Here is a 21,508-nt window from a genome sequence, read left to right as displayed (position 1 = left end):
AAGATCAGGCATCCCATTCTTTACATGTAAATCCAACTTAAAAATAAACTTAACTTGCATGTCTGTTATGAATTATGTGAAAGCTCTTCAGTGAATATTGTTTCATTCTCTTAAGGTTTTCTATATTGGTTGTGATGCCAAAACCAATTCCATGTATTTTACAGTCTCTTTATAGAAGCGTCAGATCTTCTGAGAGATTCAGTTTCTGCCTGTGAATTCTTGCTTTGACCCTATTTTTTCCTAACCCTGTCTGGCTGCCCTGATCTTTGGCTTTTTGAACTCGAACTTGCTTTGTCTGCTGATTTGCTACCTCACTTGTCCTCGTTAATTGACCCCATAGTGACCCTGGCCATTCTATTTGTAGGGTGCTTCACACAAACTCTTGCTTGGGCTCTCGGGCTTTTTGTGTGCCTGTCTGTCTTCCTTCCCAGGCTGCCAGTCTGAGCTCCTTTGGATTTGGAGATCGGGCCCTGTTGCCACCCAAGAATAAACAGAAAATTTGAACAAGGCAATGAGTCTTATTTAAGAGGATTATTTAAAAGATAAACATGGTAACTGAATAAAAGCCCTGGTGTAGCCATCTGGCAGACTGATTGTGCATCCCACCTAAACAATATCTCAGAGAATAATAGTGGGGCAAGATAATTACCTATACCTTATAGTTTCCCTATTTTGATAAGCATCTCTCATATTAGCAGCTGAAGAAAAAATTTTATATTTTTTGGTCATTTTGTTTTTTTACTGTTTACAATCTTAAAAGCTGATCTTTCACAAAATTTTTCAGTACTTATATAAAATATGTATTTAGAAAAAATAAACAATACTTCCATCTTACTTTAAATTTAGTGGATATCACTCCAATACATTTTTAATTTTTTTTTAAATGCAGTCACTCCAATACTTTAGCTTGATTAAGGTAGCTGGTGTAGAGCTTTATTTAGCAGATCCTTTGATAACTAATTATCAAAAACCTTCTTCTGATATCACTTCAAATACATATTTGGTTTATTATTTCACCACTGATAGATGCAACGTGTACCACCCAGTCTTCCTAAGACTATCTTAGGGATGTCTACCCAATAAGCACCAAGTTCAATAACTTGATGAGAGAGTTCCATGATGTTTTATACTCATTTTCTTCTTTTCTTTTCTAGAATGGATGTACTGTTTATCTTATTGTTTTTTGTATGTCAAGCTGTACATTCCCAGTATACCGTTTATTTCTGCTTTGTCTTTTTTTAATAAAAAAGTGAAAGCGGGTATCATACTTTCAAGAAAAAGAAAGTTAGAGGACTAGCTACTTACTTTTTGACTGCCCCTCTCCAACTGAATGCCAACACAGATGTGTATGAGCTGTAAACAGTGAGGAGTGAGGAGTGAGGAGATCTCCTCCCTGTGACTTACTTGTTTGTGTGTTCTGAACAGAGCTCAACAGCAGGAGATCAGGCTTTTCAAAGTTAGCATTCAAATATCTAAGCCAAACTGTAAAATTCTACCTTACTGGTACACCTCCTGGTTGCATATAGCAGATATGAAATATTCCTATATAGTATTTTATTTTATAATCGTATACAAAAAAAAAGAGAGAACATTTTTATATCTGCTTTACATTCCCTTTAAAGACTAGTAAACCATGGCATTTTGTTTGTGTACAGTCCTTGGGGTGAAATGTTAATATACCATATCTTATGAACTGGCCTTGGATTTATTTAAACATGTTACTAATGTGGTATCTAAGATGTGTCTCTGCGCATGCCCAGTTGTTCCAATTTTCTCCTGGAAATACATTTTCAATCCGTTTTATTATTTAATTGTCTGCCTTTAAACCTTCTTCAAAACTTCAATGTTTTTACAACATGGTATTCAAACTTTAACTGCATATTCTAGATGTGACATAACAAGTGAATTATGAAGATGACTAGTGTGTTAGCATCTCCAGAGATTTTCCTTGCTTTTGCATTTTCCACCTAGCATTGGGTAGTGTTGCCAAGTTTATTGTTAATCAGTATTTCCATGTCCTTTACAATTTTAGTATTCCCAAACTGTATTCCATTAAATGTATGGAGGCAAAGGCTATTTTTACAACACTTTTGAAAATGTTCTACTTGCCGTTTTGTTTTTTGTTTCTTTTTGGTTCTCATAACCATTTATTTTCCACATACAAACTTTCTCCTCTAATCCCTGCATTCATAATTTCTGTACCACTTTATTATGAGGAATACAACCTATATTCCTTTTCAAACTGATTAAAGACAATTGTTATAGTTACTCTCTGCTTACATGCGTGTGTCTTCTTTCAGAAAATATTTTAAATAATTTAAACTTGCAATTTTTATTAAACCTTACCCATGACCTATCCCTATTTCTCGCTCTTGTGGTAGGTATATTTTGTACCCAAAAAAGATACAAAGATGTGCCGAAGCGCCCAGATAGTCAAATATTCATCAAATTAATAAAAGGAGGTATGTTACTTATAGCAAATAGCATACCACCAATGTGTTTTATGGCACTGGGTTGGCCATTTCATCAGCATTATTGTACAGATACGTATTTAAAGCGTAGCTCCACTTTTGTGGAAAAAATACAGCAAATGAAAAAAAAATGATGTAGCATAGACAATTGCTACACCAGCCATATTGTAATTTAATGGTATTAAAATCACTTTTCTATTTTAATCTGGAGTGCTGTAATTTTCTGTAAAGTTCAGTGCAATATGCTGACCTGAAGGCGTTCTGTACACTATTGGTATACCGAATGCCTCAAAAAATTTAATTTCTTGCTTGTATGACTGGCTGATTTTCTCAGATGTCTACACTAAGATATAGCTCATATTTTAGACATCACATGCAACAGAAATTTCAGTTTTGGTGCAATATTCCCTAAGGGTTAATTACTTTTAGAGGGACTTTCCTCATTAGAACATTGAGAATGCACTAGGTAATTATAAAGGACAAGACCCTCCCATTCAGAATCTGCACAGGACATTGTCAAACAGCTACTGTATTTCTTCAGAGCAGAAACAGATAGGTATCTGAAACAAAGTTTGTTAAAATGTTTGCAATGTACACTACATTGATGACCCAGAGGAGGTATCTAGGCATCTGGATAATCAGAGTTGCTCCATAAGGTCCTGGCGGTATGTGCTCAACACTGGAGGCTTTTGGCTACCAGATCCATTTTTTAATATTTTGTATACATATTGAAATTTAAAAAAATGTGTGAATATTTCTCAAACACCCCCAAACATGTATTTTCTGAAAGCAAAGACCCTATAAAATAAAATGGTGGCAGTTGAAATTTTTTGGTTGTCGAATCCAGGGTGTATAAATAATTACAAATAAATGTTACTGCATTCAAATGCAAACGCCTTCTTCCAAGGATGTGACTAGGATTGTGACTTCCACATTTTTGGAAGAAGTCTTGACAATGAAACCGGTCGAAAGTGACGTCAGACGCCGGAATTGACGCAATTGCGGATGCGGGAAGTGCAGCAGTGGCCATTATGGAAGTGGTTACAGGCATTTTTACACTGAATGTTTGTAAGTGCATAGATTTTAATAAATAATTGCCTTTATAAGGATTTATTGCACTGTGGCCTCTGTATGATATCATTTGCATTGGAACCCTGGAGAGAAGCTGGAGTCAAGAAGGGGACTGTTGAAAGTGGAGAATTTGGTGGAAAGTGATTTAAAAGGCACAGATCTGGTAAGGTGCATGAAGTGACATTATTAAACACTTGCATGCAGTAGATCGGAATCATATAAAGGGATATGCACATATTGGTGGTATGGAAATGTGAGTGGTTTTAAGTTTTATTTTCAAGTGTTGTTTATAAGCAATATCACACTATATTAGTCTTTATTTTTTGGGGACCATTTGCACAAGTCACACTGGTAAAGAGCAGGAAGAAAATGGAATGGTTTATTAAAAGCACAGTTTATTGGAATTTCTGTAAGGAGCGTGAAGTTTCTTTTGGCGGGGTGATACACTTAGTGGATCCTTCTATGGGTATTAATGGAAATGCACAGATAATATATTATAATGTGAGTGGCTTTCTGAGAGAGATTTTTAGAAAACAGTATTGCTCTATATTGGTATTTTGTATTTTGAGTAAAACCATGTGAATACCGTGCAGTCAATAGATAGCTGGTGTCTCAAATCCAATAACTCAATGGAGATGTGTTGCTAGTGATGCTATATCTGTTTTTGAAACCCATTGAGTTGTAGGATGTTGATATTTGAGGTAAGACCTTTGTAAATGGAGGTGGGTCTGTGCTGTCATTGTGATGTTTCTGATATATATGGGATAGATCATTTTAGTGTTTTCCATTTTGTTATGCAGTAGTCCTTTGTAAGTGCTGCTAATTTCGTGGTGCTCCACGATTAAGTCCCTTCCCACAGACCCGGCAGGTGCATGCCGTTGGACACACATTGTCGCACATGTGAATATAATGAAATACATTTGTGTGTATACACACACACATATATTATATAATTTTTTTTAATTCAGAGTAATGTTTTGCAATTCAGAGTGGTCATTTACCAATTGAGGTTAATTATATCAACTATGTTTATGTCATGTAACTGATACATATGATTGCTTATAGTGCTATCATTGTTATATAATGTCATTAATTACATATATTTTGTTCTAGTTTATGTATAAACAAGATCCAAGGCCGTGAGGAAGTGGGTTTTCCACGAAACATGTCGGCCATTTAAGACTAAGATCTTTTGAACAGATATATGGTCATACTCTAAACGACATTATTAAATTTTATTAGTTTTATTATGATGTGTACTTGTGATACAAGTATATGTGAACAATAAAATACTGCTTTTATGTACTATTTGTTTTTGTTCAATACCTCGGGAGGCACATTCATAGTCCCAATTCTAAGTGCTGTTGTTTCATATGAAGGGTAAGGGTAGATAAAGAAGAACACTGGTGAACAAATACACATATGGTTATTTATTATAAATGTGGGTACATTGGACAGGATTTGAGGCATGGTGTATTTAGCATACTACACTATATTATAGTTCTTTTTTGGAGATCACTGCATGGGAAGATTGGATTCACAGGAAGAAATTGATGGATATATAATGTCTGATCTTCGGTTATACAGAGACAATATTGAACTCATCATTTTGAGAGTGCTGATCGCTTCTATCAATATTGCCTTCATACTCTGCTGAAGTTGAGATAGATTGTGTTCAAATAGCTTCTATACGTGCCAGAAAGTGGAGCTCAGTGAACAGATGTTGGCTGATCTCCCGCTGTTCTCTGTCGTGACACCACCATGATCCCAGTTATCAGGAGGGACAAGTAAGCCTGGAACATATGGCATTGGGGAATGAGACACTATCTCCTACATGTAGAAGTGATCGAGTGGTTTCACAGCCATCTCAATCACTTCTACTAGAAAACTAGTAATAAAAATGTGAACAGACTCCAAGCTACTGTGGGGGTAAGGAGTTTGTGTATGTTCTGGCACACAATAGTTAGTCAGCAAAAGTCATATTAAAGGCTCAAATTTTTCCCTAAAAAAAGAAAGCACTACTTACCTGCTCTGTGCAAGGCTATTGCACAAAGTGGCCCTTTACCTCCTCCTCTGAAGTCCCCTGACAGCAAAGCCAGTGTCTACATGTGCCCCCATAATAAGGCATGTGCTATGGGGGCACACAAGAGGGCATGCTCCAAAGCCAGGCTGTTTGCATCCATAGCTGTCCCTCTCCCTCCTCATAGAATTTGACTGACAGCAGCAAGAGGCAATGGCTCCCACTACTCTCACCCTGTCCTATGAGAGCAAGAGAAGAGAGACCAGTGCTGTTGCAGACAGGCAAAATGCTTGATGGCGAGAGGTGATAGGTAGGTGTTTGGGGGGATTGGGGACATAGGGAATGACTAGTGTTTTTGTTTTACCTTAAAGTGGTTGTAAACCCTCATATATACCCAGTAAAGTGACTGGCCTCAGGTGATACACAGAGGTGAAACAAAACCTACTATATAAGTTGTACCTGTTTACTGGCAGCCATTTGTCCTCTACATCCTTGTAAAACTCAGAGATAAAGATGATTTGACACAGACTGACAAAGTGGGGGGGGGGAGCTGCAGTTACACACTTTATAAGAGCTCTGAGAGATGATTGGAAGGAAGGGACACCCCCCCCCCCCATTCACACATTCACAGAATCAGAGCTGAGGCTGTCGATCAGTTGGAGGTCCCTCCCCATGACCTTTTTTTCTCTTGGTATCAGGAAAACCTGTCAGAAGTGACTCATGCTTTTAACAAAGAAACAAGACAACAGAGAAAAATTACACTTAGTGCTTTGGAGAGAGGCAAGCAAATGCTATAGAAATATGTGCTTTGTTCATATTTCATATCTGAGGTTTACAACCACTTTAATGCTGAAGAAATTTGACATTTCCATATTCTATCCATGTTTCCTAATCATGTCCCCGCTTTCTTTCCTTCCCCTAGTCCTAGTTTAACATCTTTCCAACCTTCTCCTCCCACACAGTTTTACCTCATCCTCCATATTTCATTGAAGCCAGTAATGAATTAAAAAATCAGCCTAAAAGACCAAAACTTTTCTTCCTGCACAGTCTTCACATGCATTTATTTCTTTTTAGATTTGTAGAGTTTGGGGATGGGCTTAATTTTCTAACTTTTTTTATTGTTTGTGGCCCTGTTGGGCATACCATTTCATGTCCTGGTGACAAAATTTTCACTTGGACAGGGATTGAAGGAAAAAAACCCACCATATAATGAATACACTGCCTTATGGAGAATCTGTAAATTTGTATTTGAAATATAATTGTACAAATATGGAATTTTATTTAGGTAAAAACTAAAACGATAGAGTACTGAAATATATTGTAGATTCCCTTTAAACTTAAACATACTTTGCACCAGTGGCAATTGATTTGATAAATATCCATTAAACAAATGTATTGTTTCTTTATATAGCTATCTTACATAGAGATGACTGTAATATATCCTTTATAGTATGTAATTGTATCAGCCTTTAGGTCATATCTGTTTCAAGCTTCTTTGTTTTAAAATGCTTTCTACAACCAACCAATAAATATTATATGCCTACAATGTACCTTATTTTAAAGAGTTCTGTCTCCTTTGCGTTTTTCTGCAATGATGTCATGATTTTTGTCTGCCCTTTGGTAATATAACTGTTGGTATATGATACTCTACTTGGTATTGTTAGTAATTAATAGTAATCATTCTATGTTTTCCATAGACAAAATACTTAGCTCACTGCTTTTTAAAATGACCCCAAGCTGTGCACATTTGTGGAGAAATACATTTTTTACATTTCAAAATTCTCAGGTGTGTGATCATTAGATAATGTATCTTTTATACACAGTAACAAGGCCATATGATGTGGATTTTAAATGCAGATGTTTATATTCTGACTAATTCAAGGAGAAAACAGACCTAAATACATGTTGGTCAATATATTTAAATCTTTTGATAAAAGTTTGCAATGCAAATGTTTCAGACGCCTTAGAAGATGATTTATTGTATGTTTGTGATAAAATTACTGTGGGTTGGGGGCAGGCGATATATTCTTATACCTACCAAGCCTTTCATCTAGTAATCTATGAGCTTGTTCTCATTTACAAGTACATGAGCTTGGGCAAAGTATAAAAAAATATCAACAAGGGCAGTTAAATGGCCAAATAACAATTAAAGAGTTATATTTTATTTAAATATATAGCTTACAGTTCAAGTCATTCAGCCTTGATCCTTTTAAGCCTGGCTGTCAGGACCTGGTTCACCTGCTGATGGCACAGTTGTTCCTTGGGCAAAAAGTTGTAATTCCAGTTTCCACCAACAGGTGTCTCTCGGCAGCCAGCAGTTTCTGATAATTAGTCCCTACTTGATGCTGGTTGCTGGGAGGGTACTTAAGTCCCTCTTATGCAGACACACCTAGCGTCAGTGTTTTGCCTTGCTTGCTGACAGATATTGTATTCCATTTTATCCTGATCCTGAACTTGATCTTGCTCCTGCCCTATATCCTGTACCCTGCTGTCTCTTGTCTGTTTCATTTGTTCCTGATCCCTGTCCTGGTTCCTCCTTCCCATTTGTTTCCTACATCTTTAGTTTACCTTGTTTGTCGATATTCCTCATTTTGTGCATATTGCATATACTGTAGTTAGTTTAATATTTAGGCTTCCTGTTTGTTAGGTTTGTTAGTCAGGTATTCTGTCACTGGGGTTTTTGTTCATGTTATGTTATTTTTATAATTAGCAAAAAGTTATGCAGCGCTAAAGAAGTATTATGCATGTATAATTCCAGGAGCAAACAGTATATTCAGAACCAGTGTGACCTGATCCATATAAACCTATCCGCAACACCAGTCCTCAATAGGAGTCAATAGTAATGAAGGCAAAAAGACAGTAACACAGTGGCGTATGGTGCATTCCAATTCCAGTGAGACTTGTGGAAAAATCTAGTAAAATTATGCGCTTACCACAGCAACATACAAACTGAGTGATATGCGTACTTGGCTCTATATTTCAAATTTCAGTGTTTTTGGTTTGATTATATTATTGAATTAAATTTATTATTATTATATTATTATTTTTTATGATTATATTATAATTTATGCTTTTGTGTTTCAAATTTTATCATATGCGGGATGTTTACTAGACTCTTGTTCGGACAGATTTCAGTGAGTTATTCCTAAAAATTACAGGCCTACAATAAAAAAACAACATATTTCCATGCAAAAAAAGTACCACTTTGAGCACAGAAATATTGACATAATCATACCGCTAGGGAGGTTAATGTAATTTCTGAGATTATTTTAAATATATTGTTCCAATATGAGCTGATGGATTTGCAGGACCATATAATATGGAAAAGGGATCCTGTTTCCCCACATTGTCTCCAACATTGTGGAGAAGTAGTTGGATAGATTTTGGTCAGTCTAATTGGAGTTCCATTGGAGTACCAGCTTAATATAAGATTCCCAATGAGTAGCACATCGAGATGCCTTATATGTAATGGTGAAGGTTCTCTTCCACATTTGGTCTGTGACCTTTTGAAAGAGAACAGTTTCCCAATTGGATAGGGAAGTTGTTTTAAAAGTGTATTTTGTGTCCACGAGTATTGAGTAGAATAAAGATATGCCTTTGCCAGGGTACTTGGGTCTATTTAAGAAGTAGGATGCTGAGAAAGGGAATGTAGTAGAGCAGGGGATATTGCTGGATTTCAAACAATGTGATATTTGAAGGTTTGTAAATATCTTTTTGGAGGGTAGTGGAAATTTCTGCTGTAGTTGTGGAAATATGATCAGTTTTTGATGTGTGAAAAGATCAGCTATAAAAAATATATCTAGCTGTTCCCAAGGAATTCTGAAATTAAGGAGGTTGGAGCTCTGAGAGGAATATGGATCTTGTTAGATTTAGGTAGGGGGTGTAATAGTAATTTTAACCATGTGTCTATCAAGACTCTGATACATGGGTGTGTTATTGTTGGAGGTTTTCTATCGGTGGAACAGAGTAGGAGTTATGATTGCGGTGTGCTAGGGTAGAATAGCTGAGTTTCTAAAATTGACCAATTTTTTTGTTCTGATGGATGCCACCAGAAATACAGCTGGTCTAGAAGGGCAGCTAGATAGTATGTGTGTAGATGAGGGAGGTTTGTTCCTCCTTTGTTGGGGGGGCGAATAAGTAGGTTATTGGAGCATCTGGGTCGCTTAGAATCCCATAAAAATGTAAGAAGACATTTCTGTGCTGTGTGAAAAAAAGTCACAGGTATTAGTATGGGGAGAGTCCTGAAGATATATAAGATTTTGGGGAGGATAATCATTTTTAAAGCTGCAATGTGGCCCAATTTGGAGAGACCAAATGTTCGGAGCGAGGATATTTATCTAGGGAGGTTTTGGAGAAATGTTTTATATTTGTATTCATATAGTTGGGATGGAGATGGGGTTAGATTGATTCCAAGATATGGGATTGAATGATCTGTCCATATATAAGGTAACTCTTTTGACAAATTGAGTTGTTTTTTTTTTTTTTTGTGTATACAGGTTGAGAATTAGGGATTTGGATTTGTTAAATTTATATTATGATACATTTGCGTAATGGGTTAGGAGTTCCTTTATCCTATAGAGGGATCTAGATGGGTTTGTGACCATTAGAATGATATAATCAGCAAGCAAAATTATTTTGTGTTTTGTGTCAGAGAATATTAAACCTGATATTAGAGGGTCTTGTCTTATTTTCTCAGCAAGCTGTTCTATTAGCAACGTAAATATAGAGGGGATAAAGGACATCCTTGTCTAGCCCCATTGAAAATATCGAATGGGCGCAATAATATGCCATCTGTTAGCACTCTAGCTGATGGGGAAGAGTATAAAGATATTATTGCAGATTGTATCCAACCTGTGATACTGAATTTTTGCAGGACTACTTGCATAAACCCCCCAATGGATGTGGTCAAATGCCTTCTCTGCATCTAGGGAAAAGAGGAGAGAAGGCATTTGGTGGATTTGAAGTTTATGCAGGAGTGAAATTAGGCGCCTGGTGGAGTCAGGGGTTTGTCGGCCTGGTATAAAGCCTACTTGGTCAGGATGGATCAAAGAAGGTGGGATTGGTTGTAGTCTATGGGCTATGAGTTTAGCAAACAATTTGATATCTGTATTAATGAGAAATATGGGTCTGTAATTTTGGACTTTTTGTGGATCTTTTCCCGGTTTAGGTATGGTTGTTATGGTCGATTGTAACATCTCTTTGGGTAGAGAACCCTTTGAGGCTGCATCATTGAATAGGGTGGTTAGATGTGGGGAGAGGATATTAGCGAACTGTTTATAGAATTCGTTAGTATATCCATCACTACCTGGTGACTTGTGGAGCGGGAGGGAGTGAATCACAGATTCAATTTCAGTGGCAATAAATGGGTCAGAGATACCTTGTAGTTGTTTTGTGGACAAGGTCAGGAGCTCAATTAATTTTAGAAAGGTATTTATACCCTCTCTGGAGGGTTGAGGGGTGTTGTGGTCATCTTGAAGATTGTATAGGGTTTCGTAGAAGTCCGCAAATGCATTTGCAATATCTAGGGATTTAGATAAAGGTTTATTGGAGCTTGGGTGTTGGATTGTTCTGATTTTTGTTTTAATGCGTTGGTGTTTGATTGATCTAGCTAGGAGTGAGGTTGCCTTATTATTTAAAGAGTAGTATGTGGCTTTTACTTTTTTTAAGTTCAGGTCATACTTATATAGGAGGAGAGATCAAAGTTTTTCTCTTGTTTTTAAGAGGCCCACAGAGTTTTGGTGAGAAGGATTTTGTTTATTTAAGTCCTCTTTTGTTTTTATGGAGTCTAAGAGTTCATCAGTTTGGCGTCTTCTCTGAGCTGAGAGTTAAGATGATAGTTTGATGAGAACTCCTCACATAAAGGCTTTGTATGTGGCCCAGAGTGTGCTAATGGAGAATTTAGGAGTAATGTTTGTTTCAAAGAAGAGAATATGAGCATCTGTTATGATCTTTTTGTGGTTGGGATCTGACAGGAGGGTAGAGTTAAGTCTCCATAGTTTAGGAAGGGAGGTTCTGTTTTGGAGAGGTAAAGTGATGTTGATTGGTGCGTGATCTGACCAAGTTATGGAATCTATAGAGGAAGAAGAGATATGATGTAGGGTCCATTTGTCTGTAAGGAAAAAGTCTATTATAGAGTTTGATATTTGGGATGGGGAGTAATAGGAACAGTCCTTCTCGGAGCCGTGCTGGCATCTCCATATATCGTATAAGTCGTTTTCATGCAAGAATTGGTTGATACTTTGTTTCGAGGATCTTTTACTAGAGGTGGTATCTAGTTGTACATCTCCTACAATATTGAAGTCTCCTCCTATTATCAGTTGTCCTTGTTTCAGAGAAGCAACTTTTGTCAATAATAGCTGGTGGAAACGGAGTTGGTCTGAGTTAGGACCGTATACGTTAACCAACGTAATAGGAACATCTTCAATCTTGCCCACTAGGATGTGAAAGCATCCGCTAGGATCTGCATATTCTTCAGTGAGTAGAAATTGAAGAGAGTCTTTGATGATTGTCATGACTCTGTTTGTTTTTTTATGGTGAGAGCCTAGGAATTTTGTAGAGAAATTTTTGATGTTAAGGGTTGGTGTTTTAGATATTGCAAAGTGAGTCTCTTGTACGAAGACGATGTTGGCTTTCTGTGTAGCAATTTCACTGCATTTAGAAGAAAGAAGATGCTTCCAGCAGTTTAAGAAAGGATTATTTATATTAAACGTATAGTCCAATTCCAGGCTCCGTGCTACACTTCCTACAATACCCATTTTTCTAGGCTTTTGTAACTTAATTTTTTTTCAGATATCTTGTGGCTTGATTGCTGGTGGGCAATTTTAAGTGATGCAGACAATAGCACTGATATAATGAGATCAGTGCCACTTTCAGCATCAATACAATTTGAGTGCGGGGTACTGCTTTCAGGGGGCGGGGCTGTGAAAATGTGTGCACTCACACAATTCTCTAAGTCTTCCAACTTGATTAATTCACCATGGAAGATTGAGGACATCTTGTGGTGGAAAAGAGGTGCTACAGGGGACAGCATTGGGTAACAGGCGAGTATCACAGCCAGAGCTGCTTTTTTAATTTTTTCTTGTTAAATATCCAAAGGGACATATACCACTGCTAATAGTGAGGCAATGGCTTAGTATTGTCGGCGTGGAATAGGAAGTACTAATATATGATGCCACACTTACTTTATTCTTGAATTAGGGATTCCATGGACTTTAAAGGGTAAGTCCACATTTGTGGGAAAAAACTAGCAAATAAATAAATAAGTCTTATTGTAATTGAATATTTTTAAAAATCACCGTTCCTGTTCAATCTTCAGTGCTATAATTTTCAGTAAAATGCAATGCAATATGGCTACCTAGAGGAATTCTGTACACAGATGATATCTGCAACAAAGTTTGTTAAAATTCTTGCAATGTGCATAGGCCACACAGAGGGGAAGGGTATTTTTTTCAACAAAAGTTACTCTTTAAAAACTGAATAAACATTACCATTATTTACTGTTACCAATAATTTTACCAATGATTTGTCATTTAAATAGCAGTGATTTTTTTCACAATTTGACCTCATCTTAGGGACAAAAGGCATTATAAAGAAATGACCTCCTAACAAGTTTAGTATTTGCTAAATGCCAAAATGAATTAGAAGCCTATAGTGAGTAGGGCCAAGTTCTTTAAGTGCTGGTTCACACCAGATGGAGTCTAAGGCATTTCTATTCTGCATCAAAAATGCATGGACAGTGTTTAACCTCCCTGGCGGTATTCCCGAGTGTAGCTCGGGGTAGAGTTTTAGTACCAAAAGCGGTAACCCCGAGCTACACTCGGGCTTACCATGCAGCGCTGCATAGGGAGTCCCTGCAGCACTTACCTTTTCCTTTGCTCCCACGATGTGTCCCCTGCAGCGTCCCCGGCCATCTCCTCCGGCTGATGCCGGCATCCGGCTTCTGTGTTCCGGTCCCCGTGACGTCGGGACGTACGGGCGGCGGCGGGAAATTTGAAAATTTTAAAAAATGTAATTTTTTTCAAAACACATTTTTCACAGTAAAACATTGCTGTTTCAACCCATTTCACATACATATTGTCCCTAGTGCTTTGTCCTGTGCACTGCCTACATTTTGTCTGTTCTTTCTGCCTGGAAACTTAGAAAAGTCCATGGCGTCCAAAAAGCATCCCTTTAGGTCAAAAGCGGTTTTAGACCGGCTAGAGAACAGCGATAGTAAATCAGAACCACTTGCAGAATTGAGTGATAATGATTCGTGGGGGAAATTCGTCATCAGACACTGAAAACAATTTTGCGACTTTGCTCAGCGATGTGCGAACTTGGCGCTATATTTCAAATTTCAGTGTTTTCAATTTGATTATATTATTGAACTAAATGTATTATTATTATATTATTATTTTTTATGATTATTTATTAAATTATAATTTATGATTTTGTGTTTCAAATTTTATCATCCCCGGGATGTTTAATAGACTCTTGTTTGGACAGATTTCAGTGAGTTATTCCTAAAAATTACAGCCTACAATAAAAAAAACTACATATTTCCATGCAAAATAATGGTACCGCTTTCAGCACCAAAAATCTGAAATAATCAGACCGCTAGGGAGGTTAAAATGGATTCCAACGGCCCTAGTTCACACCAGTGAAGTTTGTTCCAATGCAGTCAGCAAAAGTAGAACATGTTACATATTTTCTCTATAGAACGCATCTGGAATGCGGGAAAACACATCAAAAATGCACCAGAATGTATATGTCCTCCATTGAGATGAAGAAAAAAAGAGGGGAAAATGCACCAGAACATATCAAAAACACACATGCAGAAACACATTTGGAATGCAAAAACTGTGATGTGAACCAGCACTTACACCATAATTAATCACCAGTATGCTTGGACTAAGAAAAACCCCCAAAAGTTTGCCCTGAAAATTTATTAATGAGTACTGCTTAGACCTGAAGAAGGGGACATTCCCCGAAAGCTTGTCCTCAAAATTGTATGTTAGTGCAAATAAAAAAAATATCATGGACAGTACTCAATTGTTCCTGATGCAAATGGACTAATACGGCTACAATCACCTCATGCCAATACAAAAAAGTATCACAGACAGTACTCAGTAGTTTTTGTTTCAAATGCACCAATGCAATCACCTCTAGCATAACCTCAATGGCAAACTGAATATTGGTGGGAAATATTAGAAACCAGAGCATAATAACCAATACACTGCAGGTCTATATTATTTTTATTGCTAAATCCGACATAAATAATACAACAGCACTGTTCTAAAGGTCATATGCAATATATCGCCTTATAATCCTACAGGACATAAACATTGAGTCATATCTATCTATATACCAGCTGCATCTAAACAGACACCAACTCAGAGCTCTGGAAAAATGATTATCTGGGACACATTTATAAATATGTACATTGTGTTTCATTGTATTCAGCGAGAGATTATCACATTCCTGATTTAAGAGTGGGTGTACTTTAGCTTCACATCTATATGATGTACAGCAGCTGCAATGCCAAGTCTGATTGCAGCACTTGTGAAATGATTCAGACTCACTGATACATATAACAAACAACACAAAAATTATAAGCCACAAATATTTTTCTGGACATCTTCAAGTTAGGTCTGTTTTCCTCCGAAATTAAATGTCTACCTGGAAATCTTTAAAGTATAATTATAGGCAAAACTTTTTTTCATTTTGAATAGAGTAAGGAAGTTTTTTTTTTTATCTGTGCCCATTGGGGACATTTACCTTCACTTCCTGTCCCATAGCTAAAACAGGAAGTGAAAGGAAATCCCTGCAAATTAAGGAAATCCCTTAGGGTCACCAGAACCACATTGGAAAATTTCCCCTCTATTACTTTTCTGGGGACAACCCAAAACTTAGAATTTTATTTTATTTTCACTTTCAATGATAATGGTAAACAGCAGAAATGTGGAAGGTGAATCTCACTAACGGGGACACAGAAAGAAAGATCCATCTCCACTCTATCCCAAACTAAAGAAAAAAGTTTTGCCTTTAGTTATACTTACTATAAGTCTGTATATAGATCACAGTTAGAGATGAGCGAAGTATTCAAAAATTTGATTCGACTGATTCGGCGAATTCGTGGAAAAATTTCGATTCGAGTTGAATATATTCGCTGCGAATTTAACTTATAAAAGAGTGTTTCTAGGCTTCAGAGAGCCTTTATATTAGTGCAGAACACTGTACCTTTAATTTAAATGCCCTTGGAGTCTGCTGGGGAAGAGAAATAATACTGACAGTCAGTATGACATGCAGATGAGTGCCGTCGATCTTAGAATCACCGCACACTTCACTCATTTGGGCAGTCACGGGGCCAAAACCAGAGTGTGGAGCCACAGTGTCGCGGTGGAGGCAGCAGCAATGGGAGGCCATACAGCACCCTATGACAAAAATGGAAACCACCAGCAGTGTGAGGAGACCTGAAAGTGGCACATGGCAGAGTGTGGCGATGGAGACAGCAGCAATGGGAGGCCGTACAGGGACCCATGACACACTCTGGACCTGGCAGCAGCATGAGGAGGCGGTACAGGGGCCCATGACAGATTACGGGCCTGGCAGCAGCATGAGGAGTTGGTACGGGGGCCCATGGCAGATTACGGGCCTGGCAGCAGCAATGGGAGGCCGTACAGGGACCCATGACACACTCTGGACCTGGCAGCAGCATGAGGAGGCGGTACAGGGGCGCATGACAGATTACGAGCCTGGCAGCAGCAACTTGGACAGGAGGACGTTCAGCTTCTGCACCGTCGGGTGCGTGCTCGCAAACTGTTGTCTCTTGGAAACGGATTCCAAGAAAGACTGCTGACGGAATCCGTGAAGAGGAGTAGCAGGAGAAGGAGCATCTGAACGAGCGGAATATGCCAACAAGCGACAACAGGGGCCCATGACAGATTACGGGCGTGGCAGCAGCATGAGGAGTCGGTACGGGGGCCCATGGCAGATTACGGGCCTGGCAGCAGCAATGGGAGGCCCGTAATCTGCCAGCACCCTATGACAAAAAATGGAACACACCAGCAGTGTGAGGAGACCTGAAAGTGGCAAATGGCAGAGTGTGGCGATGCAGACAGCAGCAATGGGAGGCCGTACAGGGACCCATGAGAGACTCTGGACCTGGCAGCAGCATGAGGAGGCGGTACAGGGGCCCATGGCAGATAAGGGGCCTGGCAGCAGCTATGGGAGGCCCGTAATCTGCCAGCACCCTATGACAAAAAATGGAACACACCAGCAGTGTGAGGAGACCTGAAAGTGGCACATGGCATGAGACACTGTGGACCTGGCAGCAGCATGAGGAGGCGGTACAGGGGCCCATGGCAGATTAGGGGCCTGGCAGCAGCTATAGGAGGCCCGTAATCTGCCAGCACCCTATATCAAAAAATGGAACACACCAGCAGTGTGTGAGGAGACCTGAAAGTGGCACATGGCAGAGTGTGGCGATGGAGACAGCAGCAATGGGAGGCCGTACAGGGACCCATGAGAGACTCTGGACCTGGCAGCAGCATGAGGAGGCAGTATAAGGGCCCATGGCAGATTAGGGGCCTGGCAGCAGCTATGGGAGGCCCGTAATCTGCCAGCACCCTATGTCAAAAAATTGAACACACCAGCAGTGTGTGAGGAGACCTGAAAGTGGCACATGGCAGAGTGTGGCGATGGAGACAGCAGCAATGGGAGGCCGTACAGGGACCCATGAGAGACTCTGGACTTCGCAGCAGCATGAGGAGGCGGTATAGGGGCCCATGGCAGATTAGGGGCCTGGCAGCAGCTATGGGAGGCCCGTAATCTGCCAGCACCCTATGTCAAAATAATTGAACACACCAGCAGTGTGTGAGGAGACCTGAAAGTGGCACATGGCAGAGTGTGGCAATGGAGACAGCAGCAATGGGAGGCCGTACAGGGACCCATGAGAGACTCTGGACCTGGCAGCAGCATGAGGAGGCGGTATAGGGGCCCATGGCAGATTAGGGGCCTGGCAGCAGCTATGGGAGGCCCGTAATCTGCCAGCACCCTATGTCAAAAAATTGAACACACCAGCAGTGTGTGAGGAGACCTGAAAGTGGCACATGGCAGAGTGTGGCGACGGAGACAGCAGCAATGGGAGGCCGTACAGGGACCCATGAGACACTCTGGACCTGGCAGCAGCATGAGGAGGTGCTATAGGGGCCCATGGCAGATTAGGGGCCTGGCAGCAGCTATGGGAGGCCCGTAATCTGCCAGCACCCTATGTCAAAAAATGAACACACCAGCAGTGTGTGAGGAGACCTGAAAGTGGCACATGGCAGAGTGTGGCGATGGAGACAGCAGCAATGGGAGGCCGTACAGGGACCCATGAGAGACTCTGGACCTGGCAGCAGCATGAGGAGGCGGTATAGGGGCCCATGGCAGATTAGGGGCCTGGCAGCAGCTATGGGAGGCCCGTAATCTGCCAGCACCCTATGTCAAAAAATTGAACACACCAGCAGTGTGTGAGGAGACCTGAAAGTGGCACATGGCAGAGTGTGGCGATGGAGACAGCAGCAATGGGAGGCCGTACAGGGACCCATGAGAGACTCTGGACTTCGCAGCAGCATGAGGAGGCGGTATAGGGGCCCATGGCAGATTAGGGGCCTGGCAGCAGCTATGGGAGGCCCGTAATCTGCCAGCACCCTATGACAAAAAATGGAACACACCAGCAGTGTGAGGAGACCTGAAAGTGGCTCATGGCATGAGACACTGTGGACCTGGCAGCAGCATGAGGAGGCGGTACAGGGGCCCATGGCAGATTAGGGGCCTGGCAGCAGCTATGGGAGGCCCGTAATCTGCCAGCACCCTATGACAAAAAATGGAACACACCAGCTGTGTGAGGAGACCTGAAAGTGGCACATGGCAGAGTGTGGCGATGGAGACAACCCACCGACTGTTTTGCTCGCTGCCAAGCTGCCACCCTCTTCTCCTGATGATGTGGAAGCAATAGCCTGATGACGACGAGGCTGCCAAGTGCGATCAGCCTCATCATCATCAATTAGGGTCTCCGCCTCACTACTAGCCCCCTCGGCTGCGTGTGGGTCAGGAGACAGACCTGTCTCTAGACCGGCTACCGAGCCACTCTCCTCGCCACTACTTCTTCGCCTGGCTGCTGAAGAGGCGGATGTCTCCCCCCGTTCCTGACCGCCCTCTGTTAGCTCTTCCTCACTGTACTGGATGACACCGGGAGCACTGGCCTCTGGCTGCGAATAGTGCTGCCTCGACCCCTTCCTCTGCTGCCACGTCTGCTCGCTCCTAAAACATTGCCTCCTCTGCCACTCCTCTGCATGTTGTCTGACATACTCTTTAATTCAACGATTCTGTGTCCCTGAGTAACAATTCTGTGTCTGTCCCTGAGTAACAATTCTGTGTCCCTCAGTAACAATTCTGTGTCCCTCAGTAACAATTCTGTGTCCCTCAGTAACAATTCTGTGTCCCTCAGTAACAATTCTGTGTCCCTGAGTAACAATTCTGTGTCCCTGAGTAACAATTCTGTGTCTGTCCCTGAGTAAGAATTCTGTGTCTGTCCCTGAGTAACAATTCTGTGTCCCTAAGTAACGTTTCTGTTGCCCTAAGTAACGTTTCTGTTGCCCTAAGTAACGTTTCTGTGGCACTAAGTATCGTTTCTGTGGCCCTAAGTAACGATTCTGTGGCCCTCAGTAACAATTCTGTGTCCCTCAGTAACAATTCTGTGTCTGTCCCTGAGTAAGAATTCTGTGTCTGTTCCTGATTAACAATTCTGTGTCCCTGAGTAACGTTTCTGTGGCCCTAAGTAACAGTTCTGTGTCCCTCAGTAACAATTCTGTGTCCCTCAGTAACAATTCTGTGTCCCTCAGTAACAATTCTGTGTCTGTCCCTGAGTAACAATTCTGTGTCTGTCCCTGAATAACAATTCTGTGTCCCTGAGTAACGTTTCTGTGGCCCTAAGTAACAGTTCTGTTGCCCTCAGTAACAATTCTGTGTCCCTCAGTAACAATTCTGTGTCTGTCCCTGAGTAACAATTCTGTGTCTGTCCCTGAGTAACAATTCTGTGTCCCTCAGTAACAATTCTGTGTCCCTCAGTAACAATTCTGTGTCCCTCAGTAACAATTCTGTGTCTGTCCCTGAGTAACAATTCTGTGTCTGTCACTGAGTAACAATTCTGTGTCCCTAAGTAACATTTCTGTTGCCCTAAGTAACGTTTCTGTGGCCCTAAGTAACGATTATGTGGCCCTCAGTAACGATTCTGTGTCCCTGAGTAACAATTCTGTGTCCCTGAGTAACAATTCTGTGTCTGTCCCTGAGTAACAATTCTGTGTCTGTCCCTGATTAACAATTCTGTTGCCCTAAGTAACGTTTCTGTGGCCCTCAGTAACAATTCTGTGTCTGTCCCTAAGTAACGTTTCTGTGGCCCTAAGTAACGGTTCTGTGGCCCTATGTAACGGTTCTGTGGCCCTCAGTAACAATTCTGTGTCCCTCAATAACAATTCTGTGTCTGTCCCTAAGTAACAATTCTGTGGCCCTAAGTAACGTTTCTGTGGCCCTAAGTAACGGTTCTGTGGCCCTCACTAACAATTCTGTGTCCCTCAATAACAATTCTGTGTCTGTCCCTAAGTAACAATTCTGTGGCCCTAAGTAACGTTTCTGTGGCCCTAAGTAACATTTCTGTGGCCCTAAGTAACGTTTCTGTGGCCCTAAGTAACGTTTCTGTGGCCCTCAGTAACAAATCTGTGTCCCTCAGTAACAATTCTGTGTCTGTCCCTAAGTAAGAATTCTGTGGCCCTAAGTAACGTTTCTGTGGCCCTCAGTAACAATTCTGTATCCCTCAGTAACAATTCTGTCTGTCCCTGAGTAACAATTCTGTGTCCCTAAGTATCGTTTCTGTGGCCCTAACTAACGATTCTGTGGCCCTAAGTAAACGTTTCTGTGGCCCTATGTAACGTTTCTATGGCCCTAAGTAACGATTCTGTGGCCCTAACTAACGTTTCTGTGGCCCTAAGTAACGTTTCTCTGTCCCTAACTCTCTCCCTGCATACAGCCAGGTCTGCCTCTGTTGAATGACTGGAGGCAAATGGAGAATTCTAAAATGGCCGCCATTTATAGCTCGACCATTACACTGTGCTGGCTGGCTGGCTGCTGATTGGCTATTGCGATCACATGTCATGAATGAATGCATTATGGGTCAGCGCGCCTTGTCTGCGCGCCTTCCCAGACATCCCCGCTCCGTCGCCGCACATGTCGCCGCCATTTTAGGAAAAATTTCGATTCGCGCATCCGAAGTCTGCTTATTTTCGGATTCGACGCGAATCGAAATTTTCCTAATATTCGAAACGAATTCCACTTTGCCTACTTCGATTCGCTCATCTCTAATCACAGTACAAAATGAAAATGAGACCACTATGCCACCAATGATGAACACCAATATTCAATGTGCAGATTAAAACTAAACACTCAGCAGAAAAAATGAATGTAGAAAGATAACATAAACACATTTTAGAAGCAAATAGTACAAATAATTGATCTGGTCTACATCAGCTTCCTATAATTCCCTGAAGGGAAGGCTGGTCTTAGGATCTAGTCCTAGCATTGTACAATGTTGTCAGTCTAACACTGAGAGTTTGCTGACAAGAGACAGAGTTATCAGAGTGTGCTGCATCTCCTTCATTGTCCATCAAACTATGTTAAACTGCCCGACTGCTGCTTCAGTAGAAGTAAATGAGCTGACTATACTGTCTGACAGGTTTGTCTGAATCATAAGACTAGCTAACTGAGCATTTAGATGCTTCCTTGTAGTTCAGCTTTAACCCTTTCCTGCCACTGCCCTTTAAGAGGTTCTAAATGCTGGGAGATGGAGGCGGGCATTCTGATCATGTGACCTTTGTGATTGGCTGTCACAGAAGTCACATGATTGGAAAGCTCCTAATCACAAGTAGGCATC

Source organism: Staurois parvus, unplaced genomic scaffold (assembly GCF_062004578.1).
Source record: "Staurois parvus isolate SC_StPar_1 unplaced genomic scaffold, SC_StPar_1.0 ptg000294l, whole genome shotgun sequence".
NCBI classification, from domain to species: Eukaryota; Metazoa; Chordata; class Amphibia; order Anura; family Ranidae; genus Staurois; species Staurois parvus.
This window is presented reverse-complemented; position numbering follows the sequence as displayed.